Source organism: Natator depressus, chromosome 4 (assembly GCF_965152275.1).
Source record: "Natator depressus isolate rNatDep1 chromosome 4, rNatDep2.hap1, whole genome shotgun sequence".
Taxonomy (NCBI): Eukaryota; Metazoa; Chordata; order Testudines; family Cheloniidae; genus Natator; species Natator depressus.
Genome location: NC_134237.1, coordinates 131887436 through 131907699, shown reverse-complemented (window position 1 = coordinate 131907699; position 20264 = coordinate 131887436). Strand labels below are relative to the sequence as shown.

At 42.4% G+C, this 20264-nt stretch overlaps 1 long non-coding RNA gene across 2 annotated transcripts in view; it reads left to right on the top strand.

Moving 5' to 3' along the window:
• The window catches only part of LOC141986010 (uncharacterized), a 34931-nt gene extending 15396 nt beyond the window's left edge, over positions 1-19535 (top strand). The window contains exons 3-4 of one of the 2 annotated variants that reach the window (XR_012639101.1): positions 927-1191; positions 19050-19535. This is a non-coding gene — a long non-coding RNA (uncharacterized LOC141986010). The remainder of the gene's footprint in view (positions 1-926; positions 1192-19049) is intronic. The other variant, XR_012639102.1, reaches the window with a different exon arrangement.
• The last annotated feature ends 729 nt before the right edge of the window (positions 19536-20264 follow it).

Below are 20264 nucleotides of genomic sequence, written 5' to 3'. Positions count from 1 at the left end.
CACTGTGAGGAAAGAGAATGGGCTTTTTTTCTGCAGAGTCCCAGAACTCTTTCCTGTCCAGTCCAGTCCACCCAGGTACTTCCCACAGAAGGGTGGATGATACTCCTCAATGTGCTGGGAAATTACAATCTCTCAATTCCTCTGTAGACTACATGACTACAGCTCCCAGTTTGCCTTAGGACATGTCTGTGCTACAAAACTAAGTCAACCTAATTTGTGTCAGCGTACAGGCACCACAGTAATTATAACGCTTGTGCATGTCTACACTTTGCTCCTTGGGTCAGCAGTGGGTGTCCTCCCCAGGAGTGCTTGTGTCGATTGTTCTGTCAGTGTGGGGCACTGTAGGACAGTTCCTGAAAGCCAGTGGCAGTCGATGTAGTTAGGCTGATGTAGTATCAGTGTAGACACTGCATTGCTTACATCGACTGTGATGCTGTATCACTCACAGAGGTGGAGTTAAGTTGGTGTAGCAAGGCGGTTACATTGGCGGGAGCCAAATGTAAGTGTAGATGCTCTAACACTGCACAGTGCATTTTTCATAGTGATGTGATATAATTGTGGCATAATTATGATTCATTTTGTACAAGATGGGTCATATGAGGTGTTATTGGAAAAAATATGAATTGCTGAATATGATTTTCCTATTTGTATGTATCATTTTTGTATGTCATTATGAATATTGACTATGTATTTACAATATAGTTACACCTGGGTGACACCCACTAGGCAAAATGCTATTAGGAAAAACTATAGGCCGTAAGAGAGGCTTATCCCCCTCCTGATAAGCCTTCTCAGGAAGGTAACTAACTGCAACTGATTAATGCTCCAGACAGTGTGTAAGTAATGGCTGCTATAACTCTGCAAGGGCATGTGACCAGGCCACATGACTCTGGACTCCATTTTGTAATATCTGTATTTTTCCACAGATTGGTCTGGGAACCAAGCTTAAAACAGAGTTCCCACCATATGCTAAAGCTAATAAGTCAGGGAGAGACATCTGTGGTTCTTTCCTCCCCACACAAGAAAACTCCTGGAAACACCTAAGGAACAAAAAGACTGAGCTGGGGGAAATGCTGGACCCAGGCTAAGGGGATTTCTAGCCTTTGTATGAAAACCTGGGGATCCCAAGCTGCAAAGCAAGCGTAGCTTGGGCCTTGAGAATCTGAAAGCCTGCTTGTATCATAAGCCAAGGTGAGAATTTGCTAATTCATATCCTGGTTTTCTAGTATCTTAGGTTTAGTTTATTTACTAGGTAATCTGCTTTGATTTGTTTGCTATCACTTAATCTATATTTTGTTTTTCCTTCATTCAAACTCACTGGTTTAGATAAAGTGCTTGGAAATCTTAGCTCAAGGGGCAAAAACTGTTGCATTTCCTTTCTACGTTGAGGGGGAGGCAAACTGGATAATAAATTCATACTGGTCGGGGTTTTGATCAGGGCAGGACGGTACAGCTCTGGGGTCCTAGGCTGGGAAGCTGGTGGTTATTTTGGCTGTAGTCTTGTTGGTTCATGCAGTGGCTGGTCACCTGCATGTAACAGGTAGGGACACACCCAGCTGCAATGTGAATGCTGGTGGAAGTGCAGACCAGGAGCAGGTCTGCAGCTTGTCACAGCAGCACAGTGGGAGAGGGAGCCCAGGCTGGTGTCAGGGGATCCGTGGTACCCCAGTTCCAGGGGGCACCCTGGGGGGAACCCATCACAGACGCTTCCAGAGTTAGGTCAATGTAAGCTGCCTTGTATCAGCCTAACTCTGTAGCACAGAGCAAGCCTTAGTACCCTGGGAGCTATAGTCCTATTTCCTCATAGGCTCCTCAGTAAAGTGGCAAATGTACACAATGGAAGTAAATTTTAAGGAATAAGTTATTAGACTTGATTTGAGTGATGTTTTCTGTGTAGAAATCCTACACTAGAACTAAACGGGTGAAGGAGCAGCTCTGGAACTAGGTGACTCAGCTCAGCTGTACCTGAAAACCATGTCTCAGATGCTGGCAGAGCTCAGAAAGGAGCTGATGGCAGGGAGAGACCTAGACTGAGAGGTCCTGGGAAAAGGCACTGCAGAAACCTGCAGCCAGGGGGGAAAGAGCTGCCTGCTGAGAGCCTAGAGGGGCCAAAGCTTCAGTTATATTTTCTTTTACTGTTGTGAGACACATTGTGTAGGACTTTGGCAAGAGAGTGGCTGGTAGGAAGTGGCCTGGAGAGGCAGCCTTAAGGTGCTCCTGCCTGCTGGACACTGGTACCTCTTACAAGGCCTTGAACCTGAGCCTGGGTTCCTCCATCAACCCTTGTCATTAAGGAGGGCATGAAAAGCTTCACTTCTGGACTCTCCCTGAGGGAACGAAAGGGCAAAGCACTTTGGAAACCCCTGGCTGGGATTGGATGCTTGCAGGGGTCAATAGATGGATACCCAATCTTCCCTGGAATCCTGTCACCGTGGAGAGGGATCAGACTGACTAGTGACCTGACCGGAGAGTTGGGTCAACCTCCATCAAAAGACAGAACACCACAGGGTGGACAGCGGCCCAGAGAAAAGATTAGAGTCATGGCAAACACAGCCCTTAACCATGAGGCAACACCACCAGCAAACCCCATCCATCACATTCTCAGTCTCTTTTGTCGATTTTTTGCAGACACTATTTAAAAGAAAAGTAATAATTACTCATCAGTTAACTGACTTAGGTCCTCTTAGTGTAATTTGCAAGCACATGGGACTAACTCATGAGCTCTGACACATTTTATTACCTGGTGAGCAAATCTTTTGTTTTATGGACTTTTATTTTTCTTGCTTCACGTTGAGGATCAAAGTGCACAGAAACCCAATAAAGATCCCTCAGCTGTGTCTAAAATAAAAAGCATCAGAACAATCCCAAATATGAAAATCTTATTAAAGCTTTTATGATTTTCACTGAATGAGCTATTTCTCTTGACTCACACTAATCGTGTAAGATATAAAGAAAGTTAATTATCTCCATTTCTCTTGAAATTTCATCCATTAATTCATTTCTGAATGATAGCAAGGATCCCCCCACCCTCCAAATTGAAATGGCCATCTTCATTCCTCCTCCTTTGTTATGGTTTGATTCCTGTAAAGTACATTTGGTACATAATTAAAAGTTTAACAGCACTGTAAAACTAAATTAAACACTTTTTGTAATTCAGATTCCTCTAGGGTTTCTAGAACTTAAAATCCTGTTCTGGTTTATAACTTCAGCCACATTTGCTATGCATGCAAGATTCATCCGTCATCCAAAACTACATTTTGGAGGCATAGGCTTCTTTTGATCACCAAGTTTTAGATGTATCTGCTTCCACTTCTTTGATGTTTTTGAACTCCTGGCCAATTATAAAATTTTACTTCTGAGTTTGTTCACTATTTTGAACATTTGAGATGAACTCCAATAACTCCTGAGGCTGAAAACCCTATGAACAAATTGCATTTTAATGGCTTATTCATATGATAGTGGAGCAGCTTGCAATGCTAAATATCATCCATAAGAAGAGATGGATAAGTAATTGAACAGAGTGCTAATGGCAGGATATATTGCAAATGTGATAAGTCTGCATTCAGAGTAGTCTGATGGAAATGTCCTGCTGCTAGAAAAGGGCCACTTAGGAACATCTTGCTTATGTGAGTAACTACTGGCATTGTGAGAAGGGGATCATAAACTGGCCCCAGATCTAAACTGGTTTGTCTCTAGAATAAAAATGGCCAACATTTATACTGCATAATGGCTGTGCAATGCACACAGATGGGTGTGTAACGGCAGTACGACCAAGCCCACTTAACAGTGTAGCCTACCTTAATTCATTATTGCTTGTGGATTATTACAAACGTTGCAGAAGACCATCCAGCTTCATTGAAACTATGCTAATAAAGGCAGGGACAGTGACTTAATAGTGTTGTCCCACTGTTTTTTTGCCACTGTGAGGCCTGTAGTAGCTGCTAATCAGAATTTGGAATATATCTATAGAAGTGAAATACTTCACCAGGAAATCTGTCATCTTCATGACATTATTGGTGCTTACACGTCCCTTGTTTATATTTCTGTTCTCCACCTCTTGTTCTTCTCCATCAAAATCTCCTCCTTTTTATTATGCTAGATTTTTTAAAAGAAATAAATTAAAACTAAATGACATGAAGGTTTTGTTTTCTTGCTAACTTCACAGATGGTGAAGCCCCAATTCATTGAATGCTGGTATCAACATTAATCCTATCCTCTTCTCTCTGCTAAATAAGACTTATCCTGATGGAAAGCCAAGCATATTTGACAAATATTTACAAGTCACAGACAAATAGGGTGATGCATAAAGAATATGACTTTTGCTCTTCCAGATGGCGAGTTAAGGTTACAACACTGAAGATGAGCCCCTGGGGTTTTACTCCCTCCCCTGCCACTGACCAAATATTTTACCTTTGGCAAGTCACCCAACTTCTCAGAATATTCATTTTCCAAATGGGGACAATGTTTATCTACATCCTGGAAGTGCTGTGAGACTTATTTCTTGAAACTTTGTGAAGTATTTTAGGAGCTTAGTGTGGAAGGTGGCAGAAGTTCAATTCAAATATCTTCAACCTTTGTTAGTCTCTAAGGTGCCACAGTACTCATTTTCTTTTTGCGAATACAGACTAACATGGCTGCTACTCTGAAACCTTAGGTTTCATTAGAGGATAGTTAATAGTTTAAAATCCATGGATTTGACGTTCTCCCAGCAGTTGAGAGTAAATAAGAGGCTGCAGACCTGCAGATAATCATGAGTGGTGTTAGTTGCAAAGGGAACCTTCTTGCCTCTCCTTATCATAGGTCTGATGTGTGGAGACTACCTGCTCTCATCCATGCCTTCTCCACTCTTTGGTACTCTGCTCCTCCAGATTGATTTAAAGCAAGAGGGAGCCTCAAACCTTCAGGTCATACATCAATGTTTTATTAGGTATATTTTGTTGCCTAGCATCTAGCTGGGCTGGCTAAGCATATTTGTCTGTCCTCCAACATCCCTCAGGTGCATAAGCCAACCACCAGTTTTCACCATTTATTTTGGTCTTGTGCTGGCTTGTTCAGGTGTCTGTCATGTTGATGGATATGGCTTCTTTCACTGTTGTTCTGTGTAACGTTTCTCTTGGTTGCCCTCTCTTCTCTTACCAGATGGTGTCCATTTAATTACTTAGATGAGGAAGTTGTGTCAGTGGCATCCTTCAAAGTATGTCCTAAATAGGTCCATTGTTTTGGGTTGGTTTGGTTTGGTTTTGCCACATTGGGTGTTTTATGTTGGCTTGCTAGACATAGAATTTCTGATGTTGCAAGAAACATTTTTTTCCAGTGGACTCTGAAGATCTTCCACAGGCATTCACTTTGGAATAAGTCGATCTCCTCAACTTCTGTTACAGATATCCATGACTCTCCTCCATAAAGGGGGACAAACATAACACCAGTGTTAAAAAGTCATGTTTTTGCATCAGTTCCAATCATTCTATTTTTCCAAATCTTTCAAGTTTATGGAATTTGTTTGCGTTGAGAGAGACAAGGTTGGTGAGGCTTCTTTTATTAGAATGACTTCTCTTGGTAAGAGACAAGTGTTGAGTCACACAGAGCTTTTCTTCTGGTCTGGAAAGGATACTCCACAGCATCACTAAAAATGCAAGGTAGAACAGATGATTTGGTATATGTAGTTAACACATATTGGAAGGGGCCATTCAAGATAGTGGCCCATTAACACTTGCTAAGTAATGACTATCAAAAGCAACACCTAGCTTGGTGTCACCATCATTGCATATCTTTCTCCCTAGACAGGTTAAAATGACTTACAAGTGTTTCTCCATCTACTCTGATGCTGCTTTTGGCACTCTGATCGGCTAGCCATATATTTTTGTCATCTTCTTGTTTTTGCTGGGTCCTTTCTTCCATGTGTTGAACTTAGCAGGAAAATGTCAGCAAAAACAAGGTAATTCCAGTTATCAATTGTCATCTTAGTTTACCTTCCCCATGACTTAGTCAATGGCCAGTGGAAACAACATTGAGAGCATAATACACCCTTGCTTTACATTAGTTGTCTCTGCAAACCATTGGCCGATGTTGCCACCATCATTATTGCTGGTATTCCATAATACCCCCTAGTTTTCTAAGGACTGTCTCTGAGTAGATTGCCAAAAACCTTCTGGAAGTCTACCAAAAAAAAAATCTTGAGTTGCTTGCTATTCCACACTTTTGTTCTCAGACATTGTTATATAACACAGAATGGTCTGCATGTGATCTCGGTTGTCTAAAACCTTTTTGTTCCTGTGATGTCCTGTCCCTTTAAATTTTCAGGGACCCTTTTCTGCCCCTCACCCCTCTCCAGTGTGTTAGTTTGTTGCCAGAGAACACAACAGCATACAGCTGTGTATCTATCTGCTCCCTTTGTCTCCTTCTTTACTGGGTCCAAATATAATAGTTCCTATCTAAACTGGCGATCTCATTCTTCCTTGATATACTCAGGATTATGCTGGACACGATTCTTCCAGGCTCTAAGTAATGTGATTCCTCTCCAGTTATTGCAGTTGGTAAAGTCACCGTTCTTTGGCAATTTTACTGTAAGGCCTCCTTCCACAGGGCTGGGTTCCCTTTCATCATTCCACATTGTATCCAAAAACCCAAGGAAAGTCTGGAGGCTGTTTAGTTACTTGATTTTAACCATCTCAAGTAACATTATCCCCTCTATTTACTTTCCCATTTTTAAGTTGATCAGAGATTTTTTTCCCCCCTAACTTCTTCTCTTGTAAGAATTACTTAGCATATTATGTTTCTGCAAAAATAAATCCTTTACTGCTGGTCAACACCCCCTCAGAGTTGTTTCAGTCCATCTGCAGCCACAGAAAGATGATATTGTATACACTTTGCAGATTAACTCTGACCCAGAAGGGGTTAGTAACATGATATTCTGAGTAGTTTCAAACTGGTCAACAGCTAAGAAGCTCATTTGACAATAGGAACAAGAGACCCTGAATTATCAAACTGTGCCAGACACGACCCCTGGTAGAAGGAGGAGATAGCTACTGAATGTACCAGGTTTGTGAAATGCTGACTTCTGGAAGCTAATCACTGTGAAGCATTAGAGTAGCAGCTGTGTTAGTCTGTATTCGCAAAAAGAAAAGGAGTACTTGTGGCACCTTAGAGACTAACCAATTTATTTGAGCATAAGCTTTCGTGAGCTACAGCTCACTTCATCAGATGCATTCAGTGGAAAATACATTGGGGAGATTAATATACATAGAGAACATGAAACAATGGGTGTTACCATACACACTGTAACCAGAGTGATCACTTAAGGTGAGCTATTATGAGCCGGGGGTGTGTGGGGGGGAGACCTTTTGTAGTGATAATCAAGGTGGGCCATTTCCAGCAGTTGACAAGAACGTCTGAGGAACGGTGGGGTGGGGGATAAACATGGGGAAATAGTTTTACTTTGTGAAATGACCCATCCACTCCTAGTCTCTATCCAAGCCTAACTTAATTGTATCCAGTTTGCAAATTAATTCCAATTCAGCAGTCTCTCCTTGGAGTCTGTTTTTGAAGTTTTTTTGTTGAAGTATTGCCACTTTTAGGTCTGTAATCGAGTGACAAGAGACATTGAAGTGTTCTCCAACTGGTTTTTGAATGTTATAATTCTGGACGTCTGATTTGTGCCCATTTATTCTTTTACGTGGAGATTGTCCAGTTTGACCATGTACATGGCAGAGGGGCATTGCTGGCACATGATGGCATATATCACATTGGTAGATGTGCAGGTGAAGAAGCCTCTGATATTGTGGCTGATGTGATTAGGCTCTATGATGGTGTCCCCTGAATAGATATGTGGACACAGTTGGCAACGGGCTTTGTTGCAAGGATAGGTTCCTCGGTTAGTGGTTCTGTTGTGTGGTGTGTGGTTGCTGGTGAGTATTTGCTTCAGGTTGGGGGGCTGTCTGTAGGCAAGGACAGGCCTGTCTCACAAGATCTGTGAGAGTGATGGGTCTTCCTTCAGGATAGGTTGTAGATCCTTGATGCGTTGGAGAGGATTTAGTTGGGGGCTGAAGGTGACGGCTAGTGGCGTTCTGTTATTTTCTTTGTCGGGCATGTCCTGTAGTAGGTGACTTCTGGGAACTCTTTTTGGCTCTGTCAATCTGTTTCTTCACTTCAGCAGGTGGGTATTGTAGTTGTAAGAATGCTTGATAGAGATCTTGTAGGTGTTTTGTCTCTGTCTGAGGGGTTGGAGCAAATGCGGTTGTATCGTAGAGCTTGGCTGTAGACAATGGATCGTGTGGTGTGGTCTGGATGAAAGCTGAAGGCATGTAGGTAGGAATAGCGGTCAGTAGGTTTCCAGTATAGGGTGGTGTTTATGTGACCAGCGCTTATTAGCACCGTAGTGTCCAGGAAGTGGATCTCTTGTGTGGACTGGTACAGGCTGAGGTTGATGGTGGGATGGAAATTGTTGAAATCATTGTGGAATTCCTCAAGGGCTGCTTTTCCATGGGTCCAGATGATGAAGATGTCATCAATGTAGCACAAGTTGAGTAGGGGCATTAGGGGACGAGAGCTGAGGAAGCATTATTCTAAGTCAGCCATAAAAATGTTGGCATACTGTGAGGCCATGCGGGTACCCATAGCAGTGCCGCTGATTTGAAGGTATACATTGTCCCGAAATGTGAAATAGTTATGGGTGAGGACAAAGTCACAAAGTTCAGCCACCTGGTTTGCTGTGACATTATTGGGAATAATACTGTTCCTGACGGCTTGTAGTCCATCTTTGTGAGGAATGTTGGTGTAGAGGGCTTCTACATCCATAGTGGCCAGGATGGTGTTTTCAGGAAGATCACCGATGGATTGTAGTTTCCTCAGGAAGTCAGTGGTGGCTCGAAGATAGCTGGGAGTGCTGGTAGCGTAGGGCCTGAGGAGGGAATCTACACAGCCAGACAATCCTGCTGTCAGGGTGCTAATGCCTGAGATGATGGGGCACCTAGGATTTCCAGGTTTATGGATCTTGGGGAGCAGAGAGAATACCCCTGCTCAGGGTTCTAGGGTTGTGTCTGTGCGGATTTGTTCTTGTGCTTTTTCAGGAAGTTTCTTGAGCAAATGGTGTAGTTTCTTTTGGTAACCCTCAGTGGGATCAGAGGGTAATGGCTTGTAGAAAGTGGTGTTGGAGAGCTGCCGAGCAGCCTCTTGTTCATATTCCAACCTTTGCCTTGTTCTGCATTCTTTAGTAACATTACCTAGCATTTATGTATCAGAAAAGTACTACTGAATTAAATGGAATTATTCAAGGAGTAAGGTACCATTCAACATGAGTAAGGATAGCAAAATTGGGCCCCAAATTATTGCTACTTTAAATCTGTATCAGGTCGACTTAATGTCAGTGGGAGTATTTCACACATTGGAGGAGATTGATAATGTTAATGATTAATCATAGAATATCAGGGTTGGAAGGGACCTCAGGAGGTCATCAAAGCAGGGCCAATCCCCAATTTTTGCCCCAGATCCCTAAATGGCCCTCTCAAAGATTGAGTTTTCAACCCTGGGTTTAGTGGGCCAATGCTCAAACCACTGAGCTATGCCTCCCACCCTCCCGTGCTGCCATCTCTCTTAATATCAAAGGCTTGTGACTGGTCTAAATGGATTTACCTACAATACATACTAGGAATAATTACATGAAATTGAGATGGTAAAATGTGGCTTAATAGCAGGGGGAAAGGTCCTGACACTGAGATGCATTAGAGTAGAAAAGTTTCCAAAGGGAAATAGTAGAAGGCTCACTGCTTTGAAATTTCCCCAGCAGACTTCACCAAATGATGGCAAATGTATTGTAGGGAAAATCCAGCAGGCATATTGATTGGGTGACCTAATAGGTCTCTTCCATTTTTAACTTCCAGGGGTGTGGCTATGTCCTTAATGATGCAGTCTAAAATTCAAAAAACGTATTAGGCTAATGGATGAGTTCATGAAATATTAATAAATGGCATGTTTTTTCCTTACCTCTTAACACAGAGCCGCCGGGGGCAGGGGGCAAGTGGGGCAATTTGCCCCATCCCCGAGCCCCGCAGGGGCCCCCACGAGAATGTCTGAGGTCTGAGACAGGGAAGGGGCCCCCAAAATTGTTTTGCCCTAGGCCCTCTGAATCCTCTGGGCAGCCCTGCATGGTTGCTCTCTGTACCCAGTCCATTTTGCTTGTGAACCCTCAGGAGCTTGTCCAAAGATGACTGATTTCAGGACCTTAAGTACCACCATTTGTGACAAAAAACAGAGATAGAAGCTATTACTGTTGGAGCTGATTGCCATAAATGATTCGTACAAACTAGTGTTTGTAAGGAACCCCAACACAACAATGCCTAAAATTCTGGCACCATCTTAACAAGATATCACAAAATAAATTGGTTTGAAAGAGATTTGAATTTCAAAATATTGTTCCTCAATGTTTTTTGAAGTAATATCTGGAGCTTCAACTAGAAAAAATGAAAACATTTATTACTAGGAATAAACGTGAAACCTGGCTTGAGGAATATGGTGGTAACTTTGGCCCAGTTGTGGAATACAAAAGAGGACATGGTGGAATCTGCAAAACCTCAGTCTTTGGAGTAAAGTGCAATTAAAATAGCTAGCTCCTAAATGTCATTACTTGTTCCATATGTTATCCTTGGATAGCCTAGTTACATTCTTTAAATAATAAGAAACCTCCATCTCAAGATTGTTTTGGATAACAAAAGGCATAGAATAGAAAACTAAGATTCTTGCAGTTGAAGACAATCGTAGCTTATAAGGCTGGTAAGAACCATTGTGGTCATCTTGTCTGACCTCTTGTATAATAGAACATAGGCCATTAGACTGGGCTGTATTAATTCTTATTTGAACTAAAGCAGATCTTTTAGAAAAACATCCAATCTTGATTTTAAAATTGCCAGAGAAAAAGAATCCACCACAACCCTTGGTAAATTATCCGATGGTTAATTACACTCTCACTGTGTGGGGGTGGGAGGGTGGGGGGGAAGGAGGGTTGTTTTTGTTTTTTTTAACAAAGTGTGCCCTATTTCTTGTCTGAATTTGTCTAGCTTCATGTCTAGCCCCTGGATCTTGTTAGCTCTTTTGCTACGTTGAAGAGACCATTATCAAAGTTTTTTTCCCTAGGTAGGTATTTTGAAATGTGATGGAGTCACCCCTTAGCCTTCTCTGTACCAAATTAAACAGATTGGGGGAGTTTAAAATTACCCAGTGTATTTTTACACTGAACAAACCCAAATGTTGATATCATCACGGACTGTTAGGCTATAACAGATCCATGAAAATATACCACTGTGGTCAAGATGTCATCCCAAAGAACAGGATCATAGGGGGCTAGCATTTACCTCCAATAAAGAAGGATTTAAACTAAAGCCATGTATCAAGGCACATCTCAGATCTTGGAATAAGTATCACAGAATTTTGAAAATTTATCAAGGTGACTTTTTCTTAACTACAGTATTTGGAATAAATCTTATATAAAAATAGCAAGAAGAAAATTCAGGAATTCCCATCAGTCTCAAAGATTTAAATCTCTCCTAAGATCTACTACTGCCATGATGTTGCCCCCCCTCCATCCTTTTTAGCCATCTAATGGCTGGGTAGAGGGACAGTTAGCTTTGTTTTATTAAATATGTGACAGATTCCTATTGAATGAAAGTTTGCTTGTATGGTAGTATTTCTTTTCCCCACAACCTGGCTCTGTCTTTGTGTAAGATCTTTTGGGCAGGGAGTGTCTTCATATGTATTTGGACAGCACTTGGCAGGTGATGGGTGCTACACAAATAAAAAAAACACACTATGTAGAGTTTATGGGACACATCTCAAATGACCAAAATAATCTAATACCTACGTGGTTTAAAATAAGCCTTTAGAAAACACAGAGCATATATCTACAACTGGTCATTAGACCTTGAAGTCAAAATTTGTTTGAGCAAGAACATCACCTCTAAGGAAAAGGCATGGAATTATATCTGGTCCTTCACCTGTAAAGCATGCTGGGATGCTAATTGTAGGATAACACATCTTGCTCCTTTTGAACAAACTGTAGAGGACCCCTGAAGTTTAATCCCGCAGAAATCAAACATTGTATTTTGTATCTGCACCTGGTTATTGGACGCTGCCACTGAAACTCTTAACAAAATCTTGGGAGCAAAACCTAGTATCCACTGTAAAGAGAAGATCTGGAATATCTTTCTGTCCTAAACCTACAGCATAGAAATGGATTCTAGCCTCTGATCAACAGAGTTTTAAACTCTGTTCAAGTTTTACTGGACTGCTGAGCTATAACAGGCTGGCGCTTCAGGCTCTCTGATCATTGCTGTCAATTTGTGAAACCATTTAGGAACAGCTTTGCATTTGTCTGGGAACAGTACATAAATGAAAGGACCTTGGCCAAACATTCTTTCAAATAAAGTACACTTTTTAAATATAGATGTCATCTGACAACACTACTCTGTATACTGGGAAATCCATATGCCTTGTTAACTTACAAAGGGAGTGGATTTTACAGTAAAGTACCATTACCAGGTCATTATTGTACATACCATGGAAAGTCATCTAGGAGCCCTACAGAGATCAGCCCCCCATTGTGTTAGGTGTGTACGTACACCTAGTAAGAGGCAGTCCCTGCTCTGAAGAGTTTACAGTCTAAATAGACACAGGATGGGAAAGGAAGCAAAAGCGAAGTGATTTTGGCCAAGATCACACAGAAGGTCAGTGGTAGAGCTGTGTTAACACCCAGGCCTCCTGCGTCCCAGTCAGATGCTCCATTGTCTGAATGATGCTGCCTCCTAACTATTACTAATAAATTAATAAACTGGGACTGAAATAAATTAGCAAGGAAAAGAATAGTGGTTGGATTTTGATTTTTTTGGGGGGGGAGCTAACCTCCTTCACTTTCACCCCACTAACTCCGTTGCTGTTACAGCAGACACCGTTCTATCCCTTATCTTGGCTCAGAACTCCCCTCAGCCTTAGAGGGTGCTCCACGTGCTAAACAAAGCTGGACTCTGGCCCAATGAGTGCAAACCCACACCATTTCAAGAGTCACATTGCAAGGCCCAGTTGGTGTTTAGCCCTTATTGTAAATGCATCCTCTTTTAAATATGCAGGTGTGTTGTGCTAAATATTCCACCATCGGGTGCCTGATCTTTTAAAGGGAGTGACGTCTTAGCCCATCTGTGACACAGCCAGTTTACCTCTCCAGGTGGAGAGAATGAAATTAAATTGTGACGTATTGTCAAGGGACTAAACCAGGCCTCTGTTGGGAGTGAGGAATGGGGGAGGGAAACAAAGCCTTGGAACAGCTGCTCAAAGTGGGAGGAGGGTCTGGGCTCAGCCTAAGAGGGGGGAGAAGAATGGTCCTCTCCAGAAGCAGGAACCTGGGTAAACTTGCACAGTCTGGGGGAGGACTGTGACACTCCTCACCAGGAACTACAGCCTGCAGACCTGCAGGGAGGAGGAACTGTGCCCAGCTGGAGTTTGGGTGGAAGAGACTGGATTATTTCAGTTTAAGTGTTTTAAATCATAGAATCATAGAATATCAGGGTTGGAAGGGACCTCAGGAGGTGATCTAGTCCAACCCCCTGCTCAAAGCAGGACCAATCCCCAATCAAATCATCCCAGCCCAGGCTTTGTCAGGCCTGACCTTAAAAACTTCCAAGGAAGGAGATTCTACCACCTCCCTAGGTAACGCATTCCAGTGTTTCACCACCCTCCTAGTGAAAAAGTTTTTCCTAATATCCAACCTAAACCTCCCCCACTGCAACTTGAGACCATTACTCCTTGTCCTGTCCTCTTCTACCACTGAGAATAGTCTAGAACCATCCTCTCTGGAACCACCTCTCAGGTAGTCGAAAGCAGCTATCAAATCCCCCCTCATTCTTCTCTTCTGCAGACTAAACAATCCCAGTTCCCTCAGCCTCTCCTCATAAGTCATGTGTTCCAGACCCCTAATCATTTTTGTTGCCCTTCGCTGGACTCTCTCCAATTTCTCCACATCCTTCTTGTAGTGTGGGGCCCAAAACTGGACACAGTACTCCAGATGAGGCCTCACCAGTGTCGAATAGAGGGGAACGATCACGTCCCTCGATCTGCTGGCAATGCCCCTACTTATACATCCCAAAATGCCATTAGCCTTCTTGGCAACAAGGGCACACTGCTGACTCATATCTAGCTTCTCGTCCACTGTAACCCCTAGGTCCTTTTCCGCAGAACTGCTGCCTAGCCATTCGGTCCCTAGTCTGTAGCTGTGCATTGGGTTCTTCCGTCCTAAGTGCATGACCCTGCACTTATCCTTATTGAACCTCATCAGGTTTCTTTTGGCCCAATCCTCCAATTTGTCTAGGTCCCTCTGTATCCTATCCCTGCCCTCCAGCGTATCTACCACTCCTCCCAGTTTAGTATCATCCGCAAATTTGCTGAGAGTGTAATCCACACCATCCTCCAGATCATTTATGAAGATATTGAACAAAACCGGCCCCAGGACCGACCCCTGGGGCACTCCACTTGACACCGGCTGCCAACTAGACATGGAGCCATTGATCACTACCCGTTGAGCCTGACAATCTAGCCAACTTTCTACCCACCTTATAGTGCATTCATCCAGCCCATACTTCTTTAACTTGCTGACAAGAATACTGTGGGAGACCGTGTCAAAAGCTTTGCTAAAGTCAAGAAACAATACATCCACTGCTTTCCCTTCATCCACAGAATCAGTAATCTCATCATAGAAGGCGATTAGATTAGTCAAGCATGACCTTCCCTTGGTGAATCCATGCTGACTGTTCCTGATCACTTTCCTTTCATGTAAGTGCTTCAGGATTGATTCCTTGAGGACCTGCTCCATGATTTTTCCGGTGACTGAGGTGAGGCTGACTGGCCTGTAGTTCCCAGGATCCTCCTTCTTCCCTTTTTTAAAGATTGGCACTACATTAGCCTTTTTCCAGTCATCTGGGACTTCCCCCATTCGCCACAAGTTTTCAAAGATAATGGCCAATGGCTCTGCAATCACAGCCGCCAATTCCTTTAGCACTCTCGGATGCAACTCGTCCGGCCCCATGGACTTGTGCACGTCCAGCTTTTCTAAATAGTCCCTAACCACCTCTTTCTCCACAGAGGGCTGGCCATCTACTCCCCATGTTGCGATGCCCAGCGCAGCAGTCTGGGAGCTGTCCTTGTTAGTGAAGACATAGGCAAAAAAAGCATCGAGCACATTAGCTTTTTCCACATCTTCTGTCACTAGGTTACCTCCCTCATTCAGTAAGGGGCCCACGCTTTCCTTGGCTTTCTTCTTGTTGCCAACATACCTGAAGAAACCCTTCTTGTTACTCTTGACATCTCTTGCTAGCTGCAGCTCCAGGTGCGATTTGGCCCTCCTGATTTCATTCCTACATGCCCGAGCAATATTTTTATACTCTTCCCTGGTCATATATCCAACCTTCCACTTCTTGTAAGCTTCTTTTTTATGTTTAAGATCCGCTAGGATTTCACCATTAAGCCAAGCTGGTCGCCTGCCATATTTACTATTCTTTCGACTCATCGGGCTGGTTTGTCCCTGTAACCTCAACAGGGATTCCTTGAAATACAGCCAGCTCTCCTGGACTCCTTTCCCCCTCATGTTATTGTCCCAGGGGATCCTACCCCATCCGCTCCCTGAGGGAGTCGAAGTCTGCTTTCCTGAAGTCCAGGGTCCGTATCCTGCTGCTTACCTTTCTTCCCTGTGTCAGGATCCTGAACTCAACCAACTCATGGTCACTGCCTCCCAGATTCCCATCCACTTTTGCTTCCCCCACTAATTCTTCCCTGTTTTGTGAGCAGCAGGTCAAGAAAAGCTCCCCCCCTAGTTGGCTCGTCTAGCACTTGCACCAGGAAATTGTCCCCTACACTTTCCAAAAACTTCCTGGATTGTCTATGCACCGCTGTATTGCTCTCCCAGCAAATATCAGGAAAATTAAAGTCACCCATGAGAACCAGGGCGTGCGATCTAGTAGCTTCTGCGAGTTGCCGGAAGAAAGCCTCATCCACCTCATCCCACTGGTTCGGTGGTCTATAGCAGACTCCCACCACTACATCATTCTTGTTGCTCACACTTCTAAATCAATCAAGGATCAATTTGAGCAAAACCAAAATCAGTGTCCATGCCGTCTCCTACGTTGGTTTAACTAAATGGGTTTAAAATCCAAACTCACGCAACATTTTATTTTAGACAAGGCCGAAGAATAATCCATTTTCCCCCAGCAGACTTGGTTAGACCCATTTGGCATGTTAACTACCTGCTTTTTAAAAGTCTGCCAAACTTTTTGTGAGTACCAAATTTTTGTTTACTGGTCTAAAAAAAATAAAATAAAAATGATAGCTCTATGCAGATGAGCAAAGAAGAAATCAATTAATTGCAAAACCTCCTACTTTCACTTATGTTATCCTGGAAAGGAATTAAAAAAAACCACCAGATCAGTTAAACACTGGGTTGGATAAGCCCTGGGAAATCCAATCAGAGATGCACAGTTGTGACAATATAAGGCCCTCACTGGATATGACCTTACCCTGGATACAATCTGGACTGAAGGACAGCAGTGTCCCCTCAATTATCCTACCTGGGGTGCCGTTCACCCTGCTTCACTGTGAGAGCAACCACTCCCAGTCTGCTCTCACACAGCTTCCAGCACATAAATCACTCCCAGCTAGACTGAATGTGTGCTATAGCCAGCCATTCATGAATTACATTACAGGGCAACACCAACAAACTCCTAGTCCCAGAATGTGCATCTTGTACTGCCCAGCACCATCCTTGATAATAAAAGCTCATATAAAGTCCATCATTTCATTAATAGAAAATGATATGCACAAATCTTGTTATCCCAAATGGAGTTTCCCAAACACATCAATCCAAACACACTGGTTTAGATAAAACACCAAAACAAATGTATTAACTACAGAAAGATTGTAAGTGGCCATAAGTAGTAAGGCATACAACTGATTGAGGTGGAATGCTGACATGACCTTGGGGAGGAACTTACAAGGAAATAAGTTAGGTGCTAGTTGCATTTTACCTTTTAACAAGCTAAATGTGACTACAAAGCAAAAGTCCTTCTCACCACATATTCCAACAATCTTACTAGGTGAAACTCTTTCAGTCAGCATCTCTACCCCCTCCCATCCCAATCTGTTTCTTCCCTTGTTCTTAAGGGGTTGATGTTGCCATGGGTAGAAAATAAGGGAGAGGTGATTTGGGGCATCGTCCTCTCCTCTTATTTCACTTTCTCTTGCACAAGAATCCTATCCAGCTGATGTTCAAGAGACATAGTTAGTGTGGCCAGGAACTTTAAGCTGTTTCTTTGTCAAAATGTAGATATTTTACTCACACCCTTTAAGTGGCCAGTCTTTGGCAGGAGAATCAGGTGATGGTCCCTTTGATTCCGTTGGCACCTGGCTGAGGCATTAGCTAGCCTTTTTGTCTCTGGAGAACTTGTTTGTGACTGCCCTTCAGAACATGTTGGAACATGTCTTGGTAATATTACACAGTGGAATCTTGTAACTTTACATACAATGTCATCACACATATTTTACCAGGACAATAATGATCAGCAAATCATGAGTTTTCAAATGATACCTTACACAGTATGTTTTGTAACATTTAACATAGTCTTGTAGAAGGGGTGAACATAGAATATAAAATTGTACATAAGGCTAATGAGAACTCATTCCTGAAACCAATACTCTTGTTTTTTCTAATGTGAATGAAAAGGTCATAATAGCACCAAAGAGTCTCTAGCTATGAAAAATGGTTCCTGAACGGGAGTCCAAACAATATTTTTTTAAAAAAGTCTTGAAGTATGAATAACTTGTCCTAGTTTACGGACTGCTAAAAATGCTTATTATAATTAACTTAGTTTCATGATGGTTTTAGTTACAGTCATGGTCTTGAAGTCAGTAATGGATTCCCAAAGTATGAAATTTTGGCAAAATTATCTTTCACTGAGATTACTTTGAAAACATAATTATCTGGAATAGATTCAAGTAGTAATAAATCGGGGGGGCGGGGACAGGGAGGAGAGAAGGGGAGATGCTTGCAGTGCAGGGAAAAATCAAAAGGGAGCTATGTTCCCATCTGTGCACAAGGGAGTTGCACAAGTAAATTTCCATTTGTTTAACTCCCCCACACATCACTGGAGAAACAGCTCTCTGAGTCTCTAATCTGATTGTAGCTTGCAATAAGAGAGAAAAAGATCTGAGACTATAACTCTTGAGTTTGGGAAATCAACTGGATGATCAAACAGGTCCTAAATTGCAAGTTTTCTAGTTTATTCCAGTGCGTGCTGCTGTTTGTACAATAGTTAACTTTCTAGGAGAGTTACTTCACGTCAACTACTGTAGCAATCGGCTCTGTAAAAATAGTATTTGTAGGAGGAAGTGTACTGTTAGAGAGTCTGTTCTTTCCTTCCCCCCAGTTCCTACTGAACCACTGGAAGCTAGGTCCATGTGTTAGAGTAAGGGTGTTAAAAGGTCCTTTTTAGTAATTAATCAGAATTTATAGATCAGATTCCCATGTATTGGTGTCAGATTAAGAATCGTCTTTAACTTTCCAGCCAATTTTGTAGAAACTCTGACTCAGAAATGAACGGCAGTCTCATTGTGGTTTTCTGTGATGTGCTAAAACAGTAAATTCCACATAAATTCTTCACTTGTTGTACACTAATCTTGATTCATTAGAAATTATTACCATCACATGGTTGTAGGCATAGGCACCAACTCCGTGGGTGCTCCAGGGCTGGGGTACCCATGGGAAAAAATAATACGTGCTTAGCACCCACTGGCAGTCCTGTGGATCAGTGCCTCTCCGTCCCCTCCAGCACCTCCCACCTGCCACGATCAGCTGTTCAGTGTCGTTCAGGAGGTGCTGGAGGAGAGGGGGAGGAACAGAGGCAGGAACATGCAGGGGGGGAAGAGGTGAGGTGAGGGTGGGGCCTGGGGCAGAGTGGGGGTCAAACACCCCCCAGGAACAGAGGAAGTCGGCACCTATGGTTGTAAGATTTTTTTTTTTTTATTTCAAGGTTAATTCTGTGGAAAACTGGTGATTAGATCATAGCAGTGAGAGATGGAAGATCCCTTTTAAAATCATTGCATTACCCCTCTCCCCTTCAAGTGCAGTGTGTATGTGGGTGTATAGAGAGCTACAGCTCTTGACCCAAGGTTCAAGAATCAGAAGTGCCTTCCAAAATCCGAGAAGGACGAGGTCTGGAACATGCTGTCAGAAGTCTTAAAAGAGCAACGCTCCCATGCAGATACTACAGAACCCGAACCACCAAAAAAGGAAATCAACCTTCTGTTGGTGGCATCCAATTCAAATGATGAAAATGAACGTGTGTCAGTCTGCACTGCTTTGGATTGTTATCGAGCAGAACCTGTCATCAGCATGGAAGCATGTTCTCTGGAATGATGGTCAGAGCATGAAGGGGCATACAAATGTTTAGCATACCTGGCATATAAATACCTTGTGATGCTGGCTGCAACAGTGCAATGTGAACGCCTGTTCTCACTTTCAGGTGACATTGTAAATAATCGGGCAGCATTATCTCCTGTAAATGTAAACAAACTTGTTTGTCTTACTGACTCGCTGAACAAGAAGTAGAACTGAGTGGACTTCTAGGCTCTAAAATTTTACATTGAAGTAAAAAATAAAACAGTTTTATGTAAAAAAATAATTCTACATTTGTAAATTGCACTTTCACGATAGAGATTACACTACAGTACTTGTATGAGGTGAATTGAAAAATACTATTTCTTCTATCTTTTACAGTGCAAATATTTGTAATAAAAATAATGTGAGCACTGTACACTTTGTATTCTGTGTTGTAATTGATATCAATACATTTGAAAATGAAGAAAAACATCCAAAAATATTTATAATAAATTTCAGTTGGTATTCGGTTACTGTTTAACAGTGTGATTAAACCTGTGATTAATCGTGATTAACTTTTTTAATCAAGTTAATTTGTTTTGAGTTTATCACTTGAGTTAACGATGATTGACAGCCCTACTCACAATGTAATGAACCTGAAATATTTGAAATACACTTTGAATTGATAAAAAGGACAAGATTTTGAGTGAAATGGAAGATCTAAATTTTCAAAAGTCACTAGTCATTATTGATGTCTCAGTCATCGGGTGTCCAGTCTGAGACATTTTCAAAAGGCCTGGTTTTTTAGGTCGGTGCTCAGCAATGTCTGAAAACCAGATCCTGAAGGAGTCTCAAAGCAGACTTCCAA